The sequence below is a fragment of the Poecilia reticulata genome, chromosome 21, assembly GCF_904066995.2.
Source record: "Poecilia reticulata chromosome 21, P_reticulata-male-v2, whole genome shotgun sequence".
NCBI classification, from domain to species: Eukaryota; Metazoa; Chordata; class Actinopteri; order Cyprinodontiformes; family Poeciliidae; genus Poecilia; species Poecilia reticulata.
In genome coordinates this window covers 22,787,496-22,804,782 of record NC_088850.1, presented here as the reverse complement: position 1 = coordinate 22,804,782, position 17,287 = coordinate 22,787,496, and the positions used below count along the sequence as shown (strand labels likewise).

At 39.1% G+C, this 17,287-nt stretch overlaps 1 protein-coding gene across 4 annotated transcripts in view; it reads left to right on the top strand.

Moving 5' to 3' along the window:
• The first annotated feature begins 1,055 nt into the window (after window positions 1–1,055).
• The window catches only part of tab2 (TGF-beta activated kinase 1 (MAP3K7) binding protein 2), a 73,605-nt gene continuing 57,373 nt past the window's right edge, over window positions 1,056–17,287 (top strand). For 2 of the 4 annotated variants that reach the window (XM_008398550.3, XM_008398547.3), the window contains exon 1: window positions 1,057–1,470. The gene's annotated coding sequence lies outside the window, so the exon portion shown is untranslated. Of the gene's footprint in view, window positions 1,471–17,287 lie in introns of all 4 variants that reach the window. The other 2 variants (XM_008398548.3, XM_008398546.3) reach the window with 2 other exon arrangements.

Here is a 17,287-nt window from a genome sequence, read left to right as displayed (position 1 = left end):
CTTTGGATATCGTTATTATTATTATTATTATTATTATTATTATTATTATTATTATTATTATTATTTTCAACCAGTGGGAGTTTATAACGTTATGACTTCACCATTGTAAAAAAAAAATGAATCCAATTTTCTTGGAGAATGGGCGTGATTTCTAACTCTAAGCACAATTTGACAAAAAAGAAAGAAAAGCCATGAAGTATCCCAATCGATGCGATGTAGTCAGACCAAATCCAACCTTTTGGGCTACATATAAAATGCAATGTGCAATGGGAAATCATTACTACACATCAACCTACACACATCATCAAAAAAGGCGAAAACACTGTGGGGGTGCTTGGAAAAATTCTCAATGCAAAGATATGCAAATCTAGCAGTATCACACTCAAGTAGACTTACAGCAGCAATATTCTCTATGACTTAAACTTAAAAATCTGGTTATTTTCTATTTAACTCAAACATGCATTACTTTTTAATAGTTTCTCACATTTGATCCAGATACAACACATTCAAGACTGGAAGTGAAAGTGACAAATAGTGAAAAGGTTTAAGGCACGGTATGGTACAAATGTTAGAGTGACTTAGGTTGTAATCATGCAGCACAACTTCTCAAGCTGAGAACTCTGTTGTTTCAAACAAGTCTTTTTTACGGATATCTCTCATGTGTCAAGCACTCTTGGGCAATGTTTATTGAATTAGCTTTTGAGTTAGAGTTTTTGTTAAGAACAAAGCACAACTATCTGAAATCTATGTGTCAAATAAGCTGCTGTAAATTGTTGCTTGTTTTTCTGTCTTTGCTGTCTGAAGGCATTCAAAATGGCTTCAGAAAATCTCAACATTCCAGCTCAAGGTTTTGGAAAAGTTACCCATCAGCTGACCTTAGGATAAAATTAAAATGAGATGAATGCTGGTGATAAAGCTTCCTTAGAAAAACCAGTTTTCATCCCTCCAGCCGAAACCCAAAGTCTTCCTCTAGTTTGTCTTCTGCTTGCACATTGTGGAACTGCAAGCAGCTCAACCTAATTTTCAGACGGTGAACGTTCTCCTCCTTCTTCAGCACCACTTTGGAAACTGAGGGGGGGGGGAAGGAAAACAATTTCTTCATCTCGCGATAGCAGCTCGCTGAAGCAGCCGCCATATTCTGTGACAGTATTTTGATTCGTATCTGCTGGAAGTGAGGAAAAAGAGAAAAGTGAAGGGCTGCAGAGGGGAGGGGGGGGCGAAGACGAGGAGCTGTCAAAAAGTTCTCCCGGAGTCTCTGTCAAACAGCGGAGGGCTGTGGCTCGGTTTGCCTCCACTTCTTGCTTTTCCGAGGACACAGGCCCGGGGCCTCGGTGTTGTTAGCTCTTCTCCCAGTGAGCGCCCGGACCCCTTACGGCTTCTCTCCCAGCTCCGCGGCCCTTCGGAGGTCCGGCGGCGGTCTCGGGTGTTGAAGGCGGCCCGGGGAGCGGCGGCAGCGGCGTAGACTGGAAGGTAAGTTCCATTTAATTAACGAGACTTTGCCATTTAGCGACAACCAGCAGGGAAGGATTTAGTCTCGCTTTTCTGGAGTAGAAAAACAAATTGAGCGTCTTCCACGGCAAGTGTTGTTACGTACGAGTCACACAGCCACAGAAGAAAAGTTTGATGTGTGGAAAAACTTTTTGTCTGCAGCAAGCAGCTAGCAAAGTCAGCTAAGCTTAAGGGTTTATAGACCGTCGCCTTCCTGGCCGAGTGAAGAAAGAATTAAAAACTTTCGAAACATTTTCTGAAAGTTTAACGTATGTGTTAATGGCTAAATGTGGTAATTATTAGCCGCCTCCTTAGAGTTTACACTGCCAGACGCTAAATGTTTTGTAGCTCATGTTAGCCCAGGCTACTTTTTCCATTGAGCTCTCTGTTGAAACCTCGCAAAAAATTAGTCTAGATGTAAAAGTTCAATTATTAAACTGTAAATTGACTAAGCTCCTTCACCCGGGTTGGTTAATTTAAAATCAAGTTTTTCTCGTATCTAATAAACCGAAGTTATTTTGAACAATGAGATAAATACGAGTACAGTTTAGTGTCTCCACACATTATTTTTCATTTTTGCTGATAGATACGGTTCAGGTCTGGGACATTGATTTCGGACGTGTTTTGATTTATCGAAACCTTTGTTTTTCTGTGATGGAATGATAATGCAACAAATAATTTAGTGCACAAGGTTATATTTTAGTAGCAATGTTTTGACATGGATATTTTTGTGTTCTTGAGTGCTAATAATTAAAATGATTATTTTCCCAGTACAACATGTAAGCTTTGAGAATATTCTAGCACTGTAGTTTGTTTGCCTAAACTGTCCCTACTAAAACAGTTTTTTAAATAATGAATTAATATGTAGTTTTCCATTTTCATTATTCCATGTAGTTACAGTAAACTAGTACAGTTGGCAGTGAAACAACCCCACAGCATGCTGCCTCCACTGCCATATTACATACAGTGTATTTGACTTAAACACACACAGAATTTATCAGCGTGGCATCAGTGAAGGAGAACCGTCCGTCTCCAGAAGCATCCTCCCAGTTCTTGATCGTGTAAAACTTGTTTTACAACAGATAGTAACACCAGTGCATCCAGTCCATGGCAGATTTGAGCTTTACTGCCTCCTGGGTTGTTATGGAACATTTTAATTTGTTTTCTTCCCCAGCAGGACATTTAGTGTTTTCTCCCAGACTTTTTATTTGTGAAATTGCACCCGGTTGCTGTCGTTTAAGCTGATCTTGGAATATGAAGCAGTGATTCTTGAGAACAGGGACAAAACAGGTCCTATGGATAAAGCACAGAATTTGAATAAAATATACACAAAATATTATTTTTTCAAATATCTGACTAAACTAACCTGGGTCATGTGAGCACAACAATGTATATTTTCCAGGTATTTGCTGAATATTTTTTTATTTTAAACATTGTAGTCGGTGGATGATGCCTGTAAAAGCCCTTGTTCAGGAGCAGAACTCAATACATTATAATAGTTTAAAACAATTAAAGAAATACTAAAATTATATATTATGACAATTAAGTATAAGTAGTCATATAAATAATTATAAAGGTAAATTGAATTAAAAATCATTTTTTATTTATTTTCCAACTCCATTGAAATTTGTCCCTAGTTTTTGTCAACACCGTCAGAAATGAAAAGAATGTAAAAAAAAAATCAGGCATTATTGGGGGGCACCAGAACTTCTGAGGACCCCATGACCACTTCCCTTCTCTTCCTTTGCTAAGAGGGCTTGTTGGCTCTGGTTAGCTTATGTTATTCTTTAGTTTTTTCTTCTTTTTATTCCTAAGTTGTTTGTCACAACCATGATGTGTCAACACCATAACTGACAATTTACAAAACTTTTATGAAATTTTGTGAAATAAAAGCTTAATTTTGGTATAGCCTAATGTAAAGATTTCATGGCCTGATGAGCTACAATATGGCCTCCTTCAGAATAACATCATATAAATTGAGGTAGTTTGGCATTTCGTCAACTCCGTCAGATGTCAACTCCATCAGTTTTTCTGACTCTTTCAGTGAAATTGTTGTCAAATCTCATTAAATGTGCAATTAATTCATTTTAATGTATTTTACATAAATTGCATTACTTCACATGTATGAAGTTTTTCATTTTACTCGCCAGTTTGTCACCACCTTCAGTTCTGTGTCAACTCCGTCATGCAGTGTCAACTCCGTCAGATGGACTTTTTGTTGTTTTCTGTTTTAAATAATATTTATTTTGTTTCTTGAAAAGCATTTGTCTGTAAAATGAGTAAAAATATCACTAATAGGGTCATTAAAAATTATTTTTTATTTATTTTTGTCAGATGGTGATGACAACGTTCTGGGTCAGGTCGATTAAAAATGTAATTTAAAAAAAAAAAATGTTGCAACTGGGAGCCTGCACCTTAGCATCTTTACATTTCCAAAACATTGTCATATTTGCATACATAAGGTTGAGAAAAAAAAAATTCTGGGAAAATTAGAACCCATTTTGTCCCTATTCTCAAGAATCACTGTGGAGGTGTTTAGAAATGGCTCAAAAAGCGCTCAGTTTTCACTGAGCGTTTACTAGACGTTCTCATTGTTCTCACTGTACAAACCGATTTTTATTCAAAGATCAAACAGAAGAGAAGTCTGTATGTCCCAAGATCGTTACATTTAAAAGATAACCTGGAACCTTTAGCATCACTTAAGATCTTAACTGATGTTGACTCATTAGTGGTTAGCAAAACCCTACAACAAACTAAAAATGGAGCATACAATTTTTGTTCTTAAAAAAAAAAGTGATGTTAAAGCAAAGCGGGGTTTAAATAAATCAATAAAGGCCTTAAGAGAACACTGTACTGCCACTGTTTAATCTTCTGACCTCTAGGTTACATGTGCTTTCAGAAGTTGTTTGTGTTGCACAACTTTGGCCCAGGTAATGAAATATTCAGTGACAGTTTATAACGAAAGTCCTCCTGGTTGTCCGGGTGACCGTATTTAAACTGATGCAGGATGAGTTGGTCTCGACCTTTTGCAAGCCGCTGATACGAACGCTCAGCTGGTGCGCTTTGTGTTGTTAGAATGATGTGTTTGGCCTGAGATAACCCTACAGGAGAATGTTGACTTCCTTGTCATATATTATTTCTACATGTGTGGCCTCTAAAAACGTCTGGCTGGATGGTGGGCTACAGAGTTCTGCCACCTTTGAAAACCAAAGGGATGTTTTTAATCTCAGTCCAGCTAAATAAACCATCTTTAGATCTGCTGAGGTTACCTAACCATTTGAAAAAAGGCAACTTGTATGGTCATTTTTTATGACTATCTATAGTAGAAAAAATTTCATTTTTAACATTTTATTTTTGTTTTGAGATAAAGAAAACTGTAAAAACTTTGCAAAATAAGTTTTTAACCATATCCCCTTCTTCTGTGGGATATGGTTGAAATTATGTAAAAGGAAAAAAAGAAAGTCCACCAGTTGATGAGAAAAATAAATGTAAAATTCAAAACAATTATAACATAAAGAACTGCAAAAACTTGCATTTACATTTGTTGCTTCTCACCTGCTTAGATCCAAAGTTATTTTTACCCTACTTTATCTATTTATTTATTTTACAAATTACAAATATCTTTAAAAAACTGTCTTTTATTTCAACCATTCCTTTTGTGTCTTGACCTTAATTGAAAGTGGAAATAAATGGCTGTAAAACAGGTTTGTGAATAAAAATGATGGTTGGCTGACATCTCTTTGAACTAAGGGAACCCAAAGAGCTTTGTGGAAAACAAAACCAGATTTTCTAAAAACTGAACTTTCAAAACAGAAAATTTGATTAACTGATGAAATTGATCACCCACCTGTAGTTGCAGCCAAACATACAATATTTACCATCACAATTTGTTTGAAAATATACAAAAAAAAAATTTTGTTATATAGCTGTTGTTTTATGATTGTAGCTGTGATTGCATTTAAAATGATTCCTCTTTGTTTTATTTTTGAGCCAGTTAAGAAACTTACTGAACTTTCTGACATAATGGGATGATGTTATTAAGACACCTTTAGACTTGGTGCAGCTATATCTCACTCTGAACTAAATCAGGTTTTCTCCTCTGCAGAGGTTGACTGACCTTTTACTTTTACTACTTTGACTAGATTCAGATTCACTTCTTTTTTTTTTCCTGCAGAACTCTGAATGCCTCCAGTCCAACCCTGCTGTTAACAGCTAAACTGTGAGAGTATATGTCATTCATTAGCAGTTTGTGCCTGCCTTGACTTGCAGTCAACACTGCACTTCCTGACCAGAGAACTGCCATGGCCAACTGTTTATAGGTGCAGACCCCTAACTGAAACCATGTGTGCCTGTAGCTGGGCAAACGTGTTGCCAGGAGACCTTGCTGATTTGCCACTCTGCAGAGACCCAGCAGTAGCTGCTCACAGCGTTCGTGGTAAGTGCCAAGTCAGGATTTTTGTGCAGCACGAGGGGCTAATTGCCCTGTTTGGATGTCAGGAGGTATCTGCAGAAGGCCTGAATGAACACGTAAAAGAAATGTGCAGATCAGTAAAATAGGAGCGTCCTGCGTTTGCGCGGTGCTTGTTGACGCGGGTATGAATGCTTGTGCGCAGTAAACAAGTGTTGAACTAGGACTTGTTCTTGAGCACAAACCAGGTTTGTGGCTTTCTGTTGCGCCAACACTCAGGAAAACAGGTTTCGTTAGAGGGAAGAGATGTTTATCACAGTTTGCACAAATCTCCATGAAAACAAATGAATGGTAAATTTACAGTTTTCATCCATTTCTCTATTCGCCTCTTTTAAACAGGGAGGACGGTTATGTCCTTGGACTGAGTAGAAACATGGAGTGGAGGAAGAACTCGTTCCGATCCACAATGTCAGTTTAACCTTGGGAAATGATTTTTCTGTTGCCGACTCATTTCAGTTTCTTTTAAGGCTGCAGATACTGGTTTAGTGTATTTCCAGCTAAGGCCCGTCACCTGACCCCTCAGACTGCTCCATGCTCGCACTCTCTGTCACATAAGTAAGTACACAGGGTGCATTTCCCGCTGAGTGTCTCTTTTGGTAGAGTTGTGGAGCTAGCTCCTAGTCCAGTAGGCAGAAGGAAGGATCCATCATGCTCATTCCAGCAGATTCAGGAAGAGGGCCTGGGTGTTGGGAACCCTCCCCCCTCCTGGCTGTGTGGCTGTCAGGAACAGAGGCTCCTGCTGGAGCCCCCTCCCCCTGTCCACTTCTTCTCTTTAAAAGGAGGCTTCCATTACATGCTGCTCATGCTTCTGGTTGGTCCTAGGGTGAAAATGCATTGGCTGGTGCAGACACTGTAGGATTCTGTGATGTATATGATGTATGTGCAGTGTTCACTAAGCAGTTAATATAGGGCCAAATAAATCTAAGCGTTATGAAAACTTTTCAGGAAGACAAATATTTAAGAGATGGTTTTCTTGTTGCATTTTTACCAGATGAACTGGCCACTTAAAGCTGCTCTATGAAACTTATATATATATATATATATATATATATATATATATATATATATAAATGATCACCATGTCGTGGCAGCATGAGTCAGATCATCTGTGAAAAGACCAATCTCCTCCGTATTCTCCCTGAGATACTATTACCGTCTGAAGAAATGCATCACTCCTAGTCGGAAACAACCAATCAGAGCCAGGAGGAGGGTCTTGGCGCTGTCAAACATCCTAATGTACTCACTGCTCAATGTGCTAATGTTGGAGAAACAACTTGCAGGAAAAACGTTTATCCACTGTCATTTGTGGTTATGCTAACTAGCCTGAGCATTCAAAACAATGTCTGCTAGCTGCAGCATAGCGGAGAACAAGAGGTAAGGGGAGGACGAGCAATGCCACACGGTGGATGAGTGACAGCGTTAAGACCTGCCTCCTGGCTCTGATTGGTTGTTCCTCGATAGTACCTCGAAAAGGCAGAGGAGCTTGATTTTTTTTTATTTTTTTAGTTTCTGTCTCATACCATCATGTCACTATGGAACTTTTATAAGTATTTATTTATATTTTTACATATTTCTTTAAGTATGCATAGCTGTTGTAAAAGATTATTCTAGTAATTGAATAATCTATTGATTATTCTGATGACTGAGTAATCTAATTAAAAAATATTGATAAAATAAAATATTGGTAAACTCCGACATAACTGTATTAACATTGGATATCAATATTGGCTCAAACTTTCATGTCTGTACATCCTGAGCAATTATTTTTCTGTATCTTATAAAATTAACCTCTAACAATAATCAGGTCATTTTTTTAAAGTCAACCTGGACAATAATTACACAAAAATCTGAAATTGTATTCAGTTTATTAATAAATGTAATGAGGAAGCAGACTGACTTTGGGGAAAAAAATATTCCTGTATTTACATATTAACCCTCAGAAGAACTCTTACTTTTTTGTGTGTGTGTACTCTGGTAGAACCTCATGTTCCTGCTCTACAATGTGCTAATCGTGGAGAAACAACTTACTGTTCCAGGAGAACTGTTTACCCGTCGTCATCGGTGGCCATGCTAACTTGCCTTGGCATTTATGACAAGCTCCTCTTTGGTGAACCAGCTATAACAGAGAGCAACGGGGAGGATGAGAGCAGTGCATACATGAGCTTGGTTGACAATGCTGAGACCCTCCTCTTGGTTCTGATTGGTTGTTTGAGTGATTTAGGGTGAGTTCACACTGCAGCCTGAAGTGACCCAATTCCGATTTTTTTGACGTAATGTGACCTCTATCCGATCTTTTCATGGCAGTGTGAACAGCACAAGTCGGATTCCTTTTAGAATGTGACCCATATCCGATACATATCCGATTCAAATGCGACCTAACGTTCAGGTCGCATTCATCCGAACTGAACGCCACTGATTCTCAACAAATCTCACTAATCTACGTCCTGGTGCGTGCAAGTGGGAAGACAAACAACAACCATGACGGACTATATGAGGATTAAGTTGTTGGTGTTACTCCGGCGGGACAACAACTTCAAATATGTAAGCTAAGCTCCACCATTAGCCTCCATGTTTACTTCCGCAAACATTGAGCACTTCTTCTTTTTATGGCGGTTGGCAGAACACTGAGAACGCTGATGCTATTGCGCCCTCTACTGCGCATGCGGGACACTTTCTGGTTGTTTGCCCGTTCAGACTGCAGAACGCATACAGGCCGCATTTACTGGCAGTGTGAACGGCCCCGGCAAAAAATCGGAATTGGGTCACTTCAGGCTGCAGTGGGAACGCACCCTTATTTGTGCAGATGGCAGAAATATACTGGCAGAAAAAGGAGCTCTTTATTTAAAACAGATTATCTGTTTCATATTATACTGTTGTGACATAGTGATAACTTTAAGCTATATTTAAAGAAAAATACTTAAAAAAAAATAAATAAAAGTTACTTACTGCAGCTTTAATTAGGTACATGACCCTTTTCTGCCTTCACAACTGGCTTAATCCTTTGTGGCTGAGATTCCACAAGGTGCTGGAAACATTCCTCAGAGGTTTTGCTCTGTGTTGATGCATCACACAGTTGCTGCAGATTTGTCAGCTGCTAATCCGAATGGAAACCTCCAGCTGCGCCACATCCCAACGCTGCACTATTGGATTGAGATCTGTTGTCTGTGGAGACGACTGCAGTTAATTGAACTCACTGTCATGTTCCAAAAAGCAGCTGAAGATGATATGTTCTATGTGACATGGTGGATTAGCCTGCTGGACGTAGTCCTTAGAGCAGTGGTCCCCAAACTACGGCCCGCGGGCCAGATACGGCCCCCCGCCACATTTGGTCCGGCCCCCTGAACAATACCAGAGAGCATTCAGATTTTTTTATATTGTATTTTCCGGTTTATAGGTGGATGGATGGATGGACGGTTTATAGGTGGATTTTTCTTCAACCACCAGGGGGCTCTTTAGCAGGAACTGTGTCCTGTAAACTGTGGGTGTTTTGTTTTGCATGGCGCATTGCTGCCATCTGTTGGACTTTTAGGGAACTGCTTGACTTTTATGTTATTTAATCAGTACAGTTGTTTGCTAGCGGTGGGGCAGATGAACACACGTGTTTGTTATGAACGCCGCATTCCAGGTTTCCCTCAAGGAAATATATACTAGTCAGTCCCAGGTGACTAGTCAGTCCCAGGTGACTGGGACTGACTAGTATACCGCCGCTTTATTCTGTTATGATAATGTACAGACTGACTAGTATATGTACACTAGTATACTAGTATAGTTTCAACCTTCAACCCCAACCCCCCATTTTTTCATTTAAAAAAGAATTTGATTCTTGATTTGCATTTTTAATTTTAATATTGTATAATAAAGTGGCTAAATAAAAAGCTGCAGAATGTGACGAACTTCTTAAAAGATTAATAATCAGAATAATTAATAGAATATTCCTAAAGGGACAGTATTGCTACTTCCCTCATCACAGTGTTGCCTTTTTTCTTTCATGCATGTTTGAAAAATCCTTTTTGTCTCCATGGCAACCATTCAGCTGTGCAAAACACCTGGGTGGACCTAGCACCGCCTTCGAGATGCAGCTCCTCCTCAGAGCTGCAGTTTCAAAGTTTCTGAGCTTCTGCAATACAGAGCAGCTCTCCTCTCCAACTCTCCCACTCAGCTCCTTCAGACTAGTCAGCAGCAATTGGCAAACACCCGGTGGACATCTGCCGAGCTCATTATAGGAGCTAGTTCTCAGTGAACCGCTGGTAAAAACATTATTAAAGGGTTAATAGAAAAGTGTTGTGATGACTTCCTGAGTTTCAGAAAGAGTAGGAGTATTTAAAGAGAACACTTCAGGGCATTAAATTACAAAGTCAATTTTTTTTGAAGTTATATATGATATATACAGTTTCTTGATTGTGCTATGAAATGGCTCAATGTGACTGGAAAATACATTACCTCTATAATAAAATAATTGTTAGCTGCAGCCCTTATTCAAAGTCACTTTAGTACCTTTTCTTCCCCATTTTGATGCTTGCTTTGACTATGGGTAGGTCATCTTCAACACATCTAAATTTGTAAATGCACTTAGTTTCCAGTATGTGATTTGCTGAGGTGTGTTAACAATTGAACAGGTGTGTCTCAGAGAATATTTATGGCCCCCATCGTAGTGGAATATATCATTGTCTGCCAGCGGCCATTATGAGATTATTCCCAACAATTTATCACGTTGACCTCATTTCTGTTAGACTGGGTCTGTAGTGTAGTGAATCAGCTCTGCATCTTAACACGATGTTTACGATGTAATTTTTCAATCCATAAAATATGTGCAAGCTAAAACATTTGCTGTGATTGAATAGAGTACTTGAAGTAAGTTGATTCAATCTTAGACACTAAAAAATAAGCATGATTGATAGAATTGTTGCCCCTATAAGAGAAAATATGTTTCAATAACTTTGATTTAAAATGAAAAATAATATTTATTCCTGCTATTAGGAAAAAAACAGAAATAGAGTGCCGTATTTTCCGCACTATAAGGCTCACCTAAAAACCTTCAATTTCCTCAAAAGCCGACAGTGCACTTGTTTACAAATTTGGATGTGTAATAATAGAGTACGGAACAAATTGGCAACCCAAACTGAGGTGTCTATTCTATGCGCCTTATAATGCGGTGCGCCTTATATATGAAAAAAGTTTTAAAATGGGCCATTCATTGAAGGTGCGCCTTATAGTGCGGAAAATACGGTAACGTATTGATTATTGAAATAAGCTGCATGATGAAGTAGTTTGAAGCTCCGTTGCCTCGCAGCAGGAAGGTTCTGGGTTCGAATCTTGGCCTGGAGTCTTTCTCCATGCAGTTTGCATGTTCTCTCTGGGTTCTCCAGCTTCCTCCCACAGTCCAGAAACATGACTGTTAACTTAATCTGGCTCTATAAATCACCCTTAGGTGTGCGTGCGTGGTTATTTGATCTGTGTGTCTCTGTTGGATTGGCGACCTGTACAGGGTGGATCTTGCCTTTCGAAACATTTCCTTTGACAACATGAACTTAAATGAAAATATAGGATATAGACAAACTAAATTGTTTATTAAGTAAATGTGCTACCTGTACAAGACATTATAGCTTTTTGCTGTCCTAGTCTTTATATAGAAACACTAAGAGCTCATATTATTTGGGTAACTACATAATTATGTCTCTGTGGAAATGATTTGCTGTGATCATTCCTTATGTTGCACTTTAACAACATAGACCAATTCCCACTGTACCATCTGTAAATCAGACGTTTGTTTACCACACACAGTGAGCAGCCAAGTTCTGCTTGTCCACTGGACTAACTGCTTAAATGTTAAAGAAGCAGTTTAGATAAGGAAATGAGGATGCATCCAGATTAGGTAATGGTTGACAAAAACTATAAGTGTTTGATAAATGTGTAAGATTAGGTTGCGGCATGTTGTAAAAGTCAGCAGTCATATTGCTGTTGTGAAGGGAGCTTTCCACTCCTGCAGAGTGCGTTTCCATCTGATCTGGAAAATAAAGATAAGTGCCACTCTTAGTTTCCATTTATGTTGCCTACCACATTATTGTTTCTGTCTGACACATTCCATAAATGACTGTTTGCCATTTATGGAATTTTACATATTTTGCATATGTTTGAGTCTTGTGACAATTTTTCAAAGGCTCTTAATTTGGCTGACGTCATAAATCAGCATTCCCCAGCTTTGGGCTGCAGAGCGCAGAGGTTGTTAAAAATATTTAGCACATGTATTATAAAAAAAAATCATTTGATTTATAATTTATTAGATGAAATAAATCTTACCTCTTTGGTCCTTGTGTGTCTGCAGGAATCAAAATGCTCTATCTAGAATGATCACTAGTAAAAGGCTAATTGAAAATGTTCTATTACTGTGAACTCTGACATTTTGTTGTCAAGTTAATGGTAAAACCATTGAGGCTGATGAATTTATGAATTAAGCTATCAAAATAAATCACTAATATTCTGCCTTAATTCTGAGCCAACTGCTGCAGATGGGAGCTGTTATTTCTCTGAGAGGTGAGCAGCATAATGAACATGCTAAGATGCTGGCTAGCTAATTTTCTCTGTCTTATTTTCTGTCCCTAATTTCCCTTTCACAGAGAGAGGACCTTTGTGTTTCTTACTGCAGCATCATTCTATACGTCAGCTGAATCAGGGTGCACGTGTGGACTAAGTTATCTTTTATCTTGTTTCAAAAAGGATTGGGACCTCAGACAGCATCTATTTTTAAAGCAGAATTCAAACTCTCAACCACTTTGCTTTTTAAGGGTCCCTGCCTTGACAGACCCTTTTTAAATTATACCCTAAACACCCTCAGTCTCTCTACAGATTTCAGTGGATATGCAGTATTTTCAACAGACATTATTATATATCCTAATTTATTATACCAGACATAGCTGTTCTGATGAAAGATCCATATTCATTTCCACTGTGTTCATTCTGTTTCTTACAGTGACTTTAGGATACTGGAGGAGTTGTAGTTTACCTTCTCCTTCTTTTACTTTCCTTTCCGAAGTGAATTAATAAAGGTAGCAATAACCACATCCTAAAGTCAGGGTGTGCATGCTACCCTTCCCCCATACTGCTTCACTTGACCCGAGTTTTGGGTTTAGTTTGTATGCCTTCCTATTCTTTTGCAGTGTCTTGACTTCTCTAAAATGGCACAACTTCTCAAACAAGTTACCCACACTTTGGACCTGTTTTGCAGGTCTAATTCAAATTGCGTGGGCAATTTATGCAAAGAACCATTAAACTAAAACAGGCTGTTCATCAGGTGATCAAAAGTCATTAATCATTTAAAAGCTCAGATCTTTGCAAAAATGTGGATTTAGTGTCATTTTCTGTCAGGTGTCCACACCACCATGACCTCCTGATGGCAAAGGAACAAAGCTATCGCTCTTTGAATGTGATCCGATTGTTGAACTGCATAAGCAAGGCCTCTTGCAGCCTACCACTGCTGCTGAGGTTGGACGCAGAAAGACAACTTCTTAAAATATCATTAAGGTTAGGGAACAAAACAGCCAAGTGGTAGACCCCAAGTTTGTTTGACAGATAACCAAGGTTTGTCTGTCAAACGCAGGTAGCAATAACCACATCCTAAAGTCAGGCTGTCGGACTGTGCTTGACTTTAGTGCGTGACCTGATCAAACCGTGGTTTGACAACCTTGGTTGTCTGTCAAGACGCGGGACGATCCCCAGCAAAAATTAAGACAACATTGTGCCAACTGCAGTCCCATAACCATCAGACAGAAACTGCAAGTGAAGGGTTTAAAGAACAAGAAAACGTCTCAGAATGTCTCGTCTCCTTCAATGGCAAAAAATGGCTAGTTTAGAGTTTGCACAAGAGCGCCAAACATGGGGACCAGTGGAAGAAAATTTGATGACGAATAAAAATGGAACCTTGACGATGCTGATTGCTTCCAATGTTACTGACATTACAAGGAGCTCCCATCTCAGATGTTTTCTGCACAGCGCAGTGGAGAGGGCGACATCATGATCTGGAGAGTTTTTTCCTTCAATGGATCAGAGGAGCTTCAGGTTGGACAGAGGCACCAAGCGGCAAGTGGCTATATGGAGATGTTGCACAGCTCAAGAGGAAACTGGGTAAAACGGGAAAGGTCACGTCACCAGTTTAGCAGTATTTCAGATATTTGAAGCAAAAAACCAATCGATAATTATCAACATCAACAGATACATTTTTCAGCCATATCATCCAGCGCTAGAGGTGACTAACGAATGCCGCAATGATTCATTACAGAGTCCTTTTTTTGAAACTTTTCATTTTTATTTTCAGGGTTTTGGGTTTTGATCAGCCGATGAACGGCCTATTTCAGTTCAGTGGTTGTTTGCAATAAAATGCTAAGATCCTTTTTTTGGTCTCACTGCCATTTCTTAAGGGTAAGCAAACCAAGAATATTGTATAACGTTACTAAAGCCAACCATACAATGGCTAATAAGATGCTAAAGACAGTTTAAAATTTAAACTCTGTAAATATTTAGTTAATTTTTTTTATCAAAAAGCCTGTTTTACAGCAACCCTTCTGACCGCTCTTGGCTGGAAGGCTAAAAATGAACTATTTTATATTGTGGTACAACTCGGGATCAACAGGTCCAAACTTTACAAAAACTGGAAACTGGCCACAAATATCCCAACCGTGCATCAAAAGTTTTTAGACAAAAGTAGGGTTAGTCTCGTTGCCCAGTCATTCTGTTAAACTCATAATAGGCGTTTAATGTGACCCTGCTTGAGATATTAACACTGCGAAATAGTTAAAGACCAGCTTTTTGTGTTTATAATTTTTTTAGATTGCCTCTGCAGAGACATGGCTATGAAATAGGATAGTAGCAGCGCCATCAATTAAAGGAACACAGTGGTGCTGCTAGGCTGGCTCACTGACTGTACCATTTAAACTAATTGGAAACAGAGCCGCTAGTGTCTGAAACGGGCAGCATTGGAGCTCTTTAGCATTGTTACAAGCTTTCATTTCCACCCCTGCTTCTTTTTTATGATATAAAAATGGAAGTCAATGGAAGTGGCAGACCAGCAGGATTGCATTGCCTCTTGCAATGAAGGAGGAGAGCATGTTGTGTTCCAACAATCTTTGTAGGATAAAAGGAGTTCAAGCTTCAGAAAGCCTACTTCCTGTTGTTGGGGAGAACTGTCTGGTGGGGTGTTTACTTTCATGCAAAATGAGCTTTGCATCTCATCTTTCAAAAATGGTCTAGTGTTTATCACAAACAAGCAAAATGCCGTTTTAACTGTAACAGCTCATTTGCTTGTTTACTTGGTTTCATTCAAAAATCTTCCCGTCCTTCCTCTTGCACCTAACCGCAGTGCTGTTACAGCAAGAGCTGCCGCTAGAATGTCAACGCTGTGACAGCTCACAGTAAGAAGGGTCAAGAGTTATCTTTGGCCTCTGCGCTCCCTGTGCAGACAGAAGTCGGTGCAGCAGGATACACATGTGTGTGACACAAACACTTCCTCTCAGTGTGTACTGCTCTTACCAACACTGATCTTCAGCTCATTCTCACATTCGACTCTTAATTTGAGAAGCAGGCTGCAGAATGTGTGCATGTGTTAAATGTAAAATGCAATTTCTTTTGTAAAAGGTGATTGCACTAAATGAGACATTGAATTATTGCAGTATTTCAGTAAAGAATAAAAAGATGCTTCTTACTATTTGATTGTCTTTAGCTACTGCAAAAATCAGTTTGCAAAATAATTCCAATTCCCATCTACTACAATTCAGAATCGATTTAAAATGTTCCAAAATTTATTTTAAAGCAGCATTACATAAAATGTTATTCCCTCATCAAAAACATACCTGAAGTGCTGCTTTGATTATTTTATGCACATTTGAGAAATCCTGTAATCTCCCATGGCAACCATTCAACTGTGCAAAATGCTTGGTTGGACTAGGCCTGTCTTGATAACAAATTTTGCTAGATGATAAATTGTCCCAAAAGTTATTGTGATAAATATTGTTGGTTTGACATTATTTTCCAGTAATATAATGGTAATGACAAAACAATGAAAGAACGCATTCTCAAAGATCAATAAACTTTACATTTTAAAGTCAGCTACTTCAGACTGGTCAGCAGCAATTGGCAAACACCTGGTGGAACTGCTGATCTCCGTATTCAAGCTACTTCTCAGTGCTTTGCTTTTAAAGGGTTAATTGAGGAGCGTCGTTGTGATGACTTTCTGAAGTGACAGAGTTGGAAAGAGCAGGACTGTCTTGGAGACAGAGACCCAATTTCAATGCATTCAATTACAAAGTCAAACTCGTATTAAGTCATATTTGATATACACATAATTTTTTTTATCAAAACTGAAGGTAACAGTTACTTTATTGTGCTATAAAATGGCAATATGTTCCCGGAAGACCCACGATACTGCCCCTTTAAACATTTAAAGAATGTCATCTATGAATGCCCTCTATTTACTTGTCTTCTGAAGATGCTGTGCAAAGCTCACCACTGTTCTCTTCTTTCATATGGACATGGGGACTCCAGGGCAGCCCCTCACACTGCACTCCACTTTATCATTCAGTTCTGTATCAGCCATGGCCTTGATGCTTCTCGCCCAACAAATGACTCAAAAGAAACCGAGACTTTTCATAAAATACTTGTAGAAAATGTTTTTCATCTTTCTGCAGATGTTGAGGCTTGAGCACAACCTGAGTGTGGCACATCCGGCCTGGTCTGGGTTCCAGGTGTTGTCCTGAGCAAGCAGGGCAGACAGAGGTGTGTTGGGTTGAAAGCAAGTATTTGTGCTCACTGGGATATGACTTGATTTTGCCAACAAAGTCACTAAGTTGTGCATAAATCTGCAGCTAGCCCAGCCAGTTCCTTGCTCCAAAGCCAGACTGGGCACAACACACCAGCTGTGTGGGTTTACAGATCAAACATCTAATCCATCATAAAGTAGAAACTGTTTAGCTGGAGCTTCACCAATCAGTTTTTGGGGCGAACTTAAGAAATTACAGATTTTAGCAGAATAATTTTTCTCTAACCTTCCTGCCGTTATTCATTATTTATAGGAGCAGATGTGATGCCCCACTGTGTGAGAGAGATTAGTCCCTGTAAAACTGGGTTTTATTAGTATTTTGTAACAAAACAAACAAAAAAAAGCTTATGGTGTTGACAGTTAGAGCTGTTTTTTTCATTTGATATTAGCACCATTAGCATCTTCCAATGGGCTCACCACCTGTCGGAGGGGCCAAAGGGGTCGGGTGCAGTGTGTAACGGGCGGCAGCCGAGGGAGGGGACCCTGTCGGTCTGATCCTTGGCTGCAGAAGCTGGCTCTTGGGACGT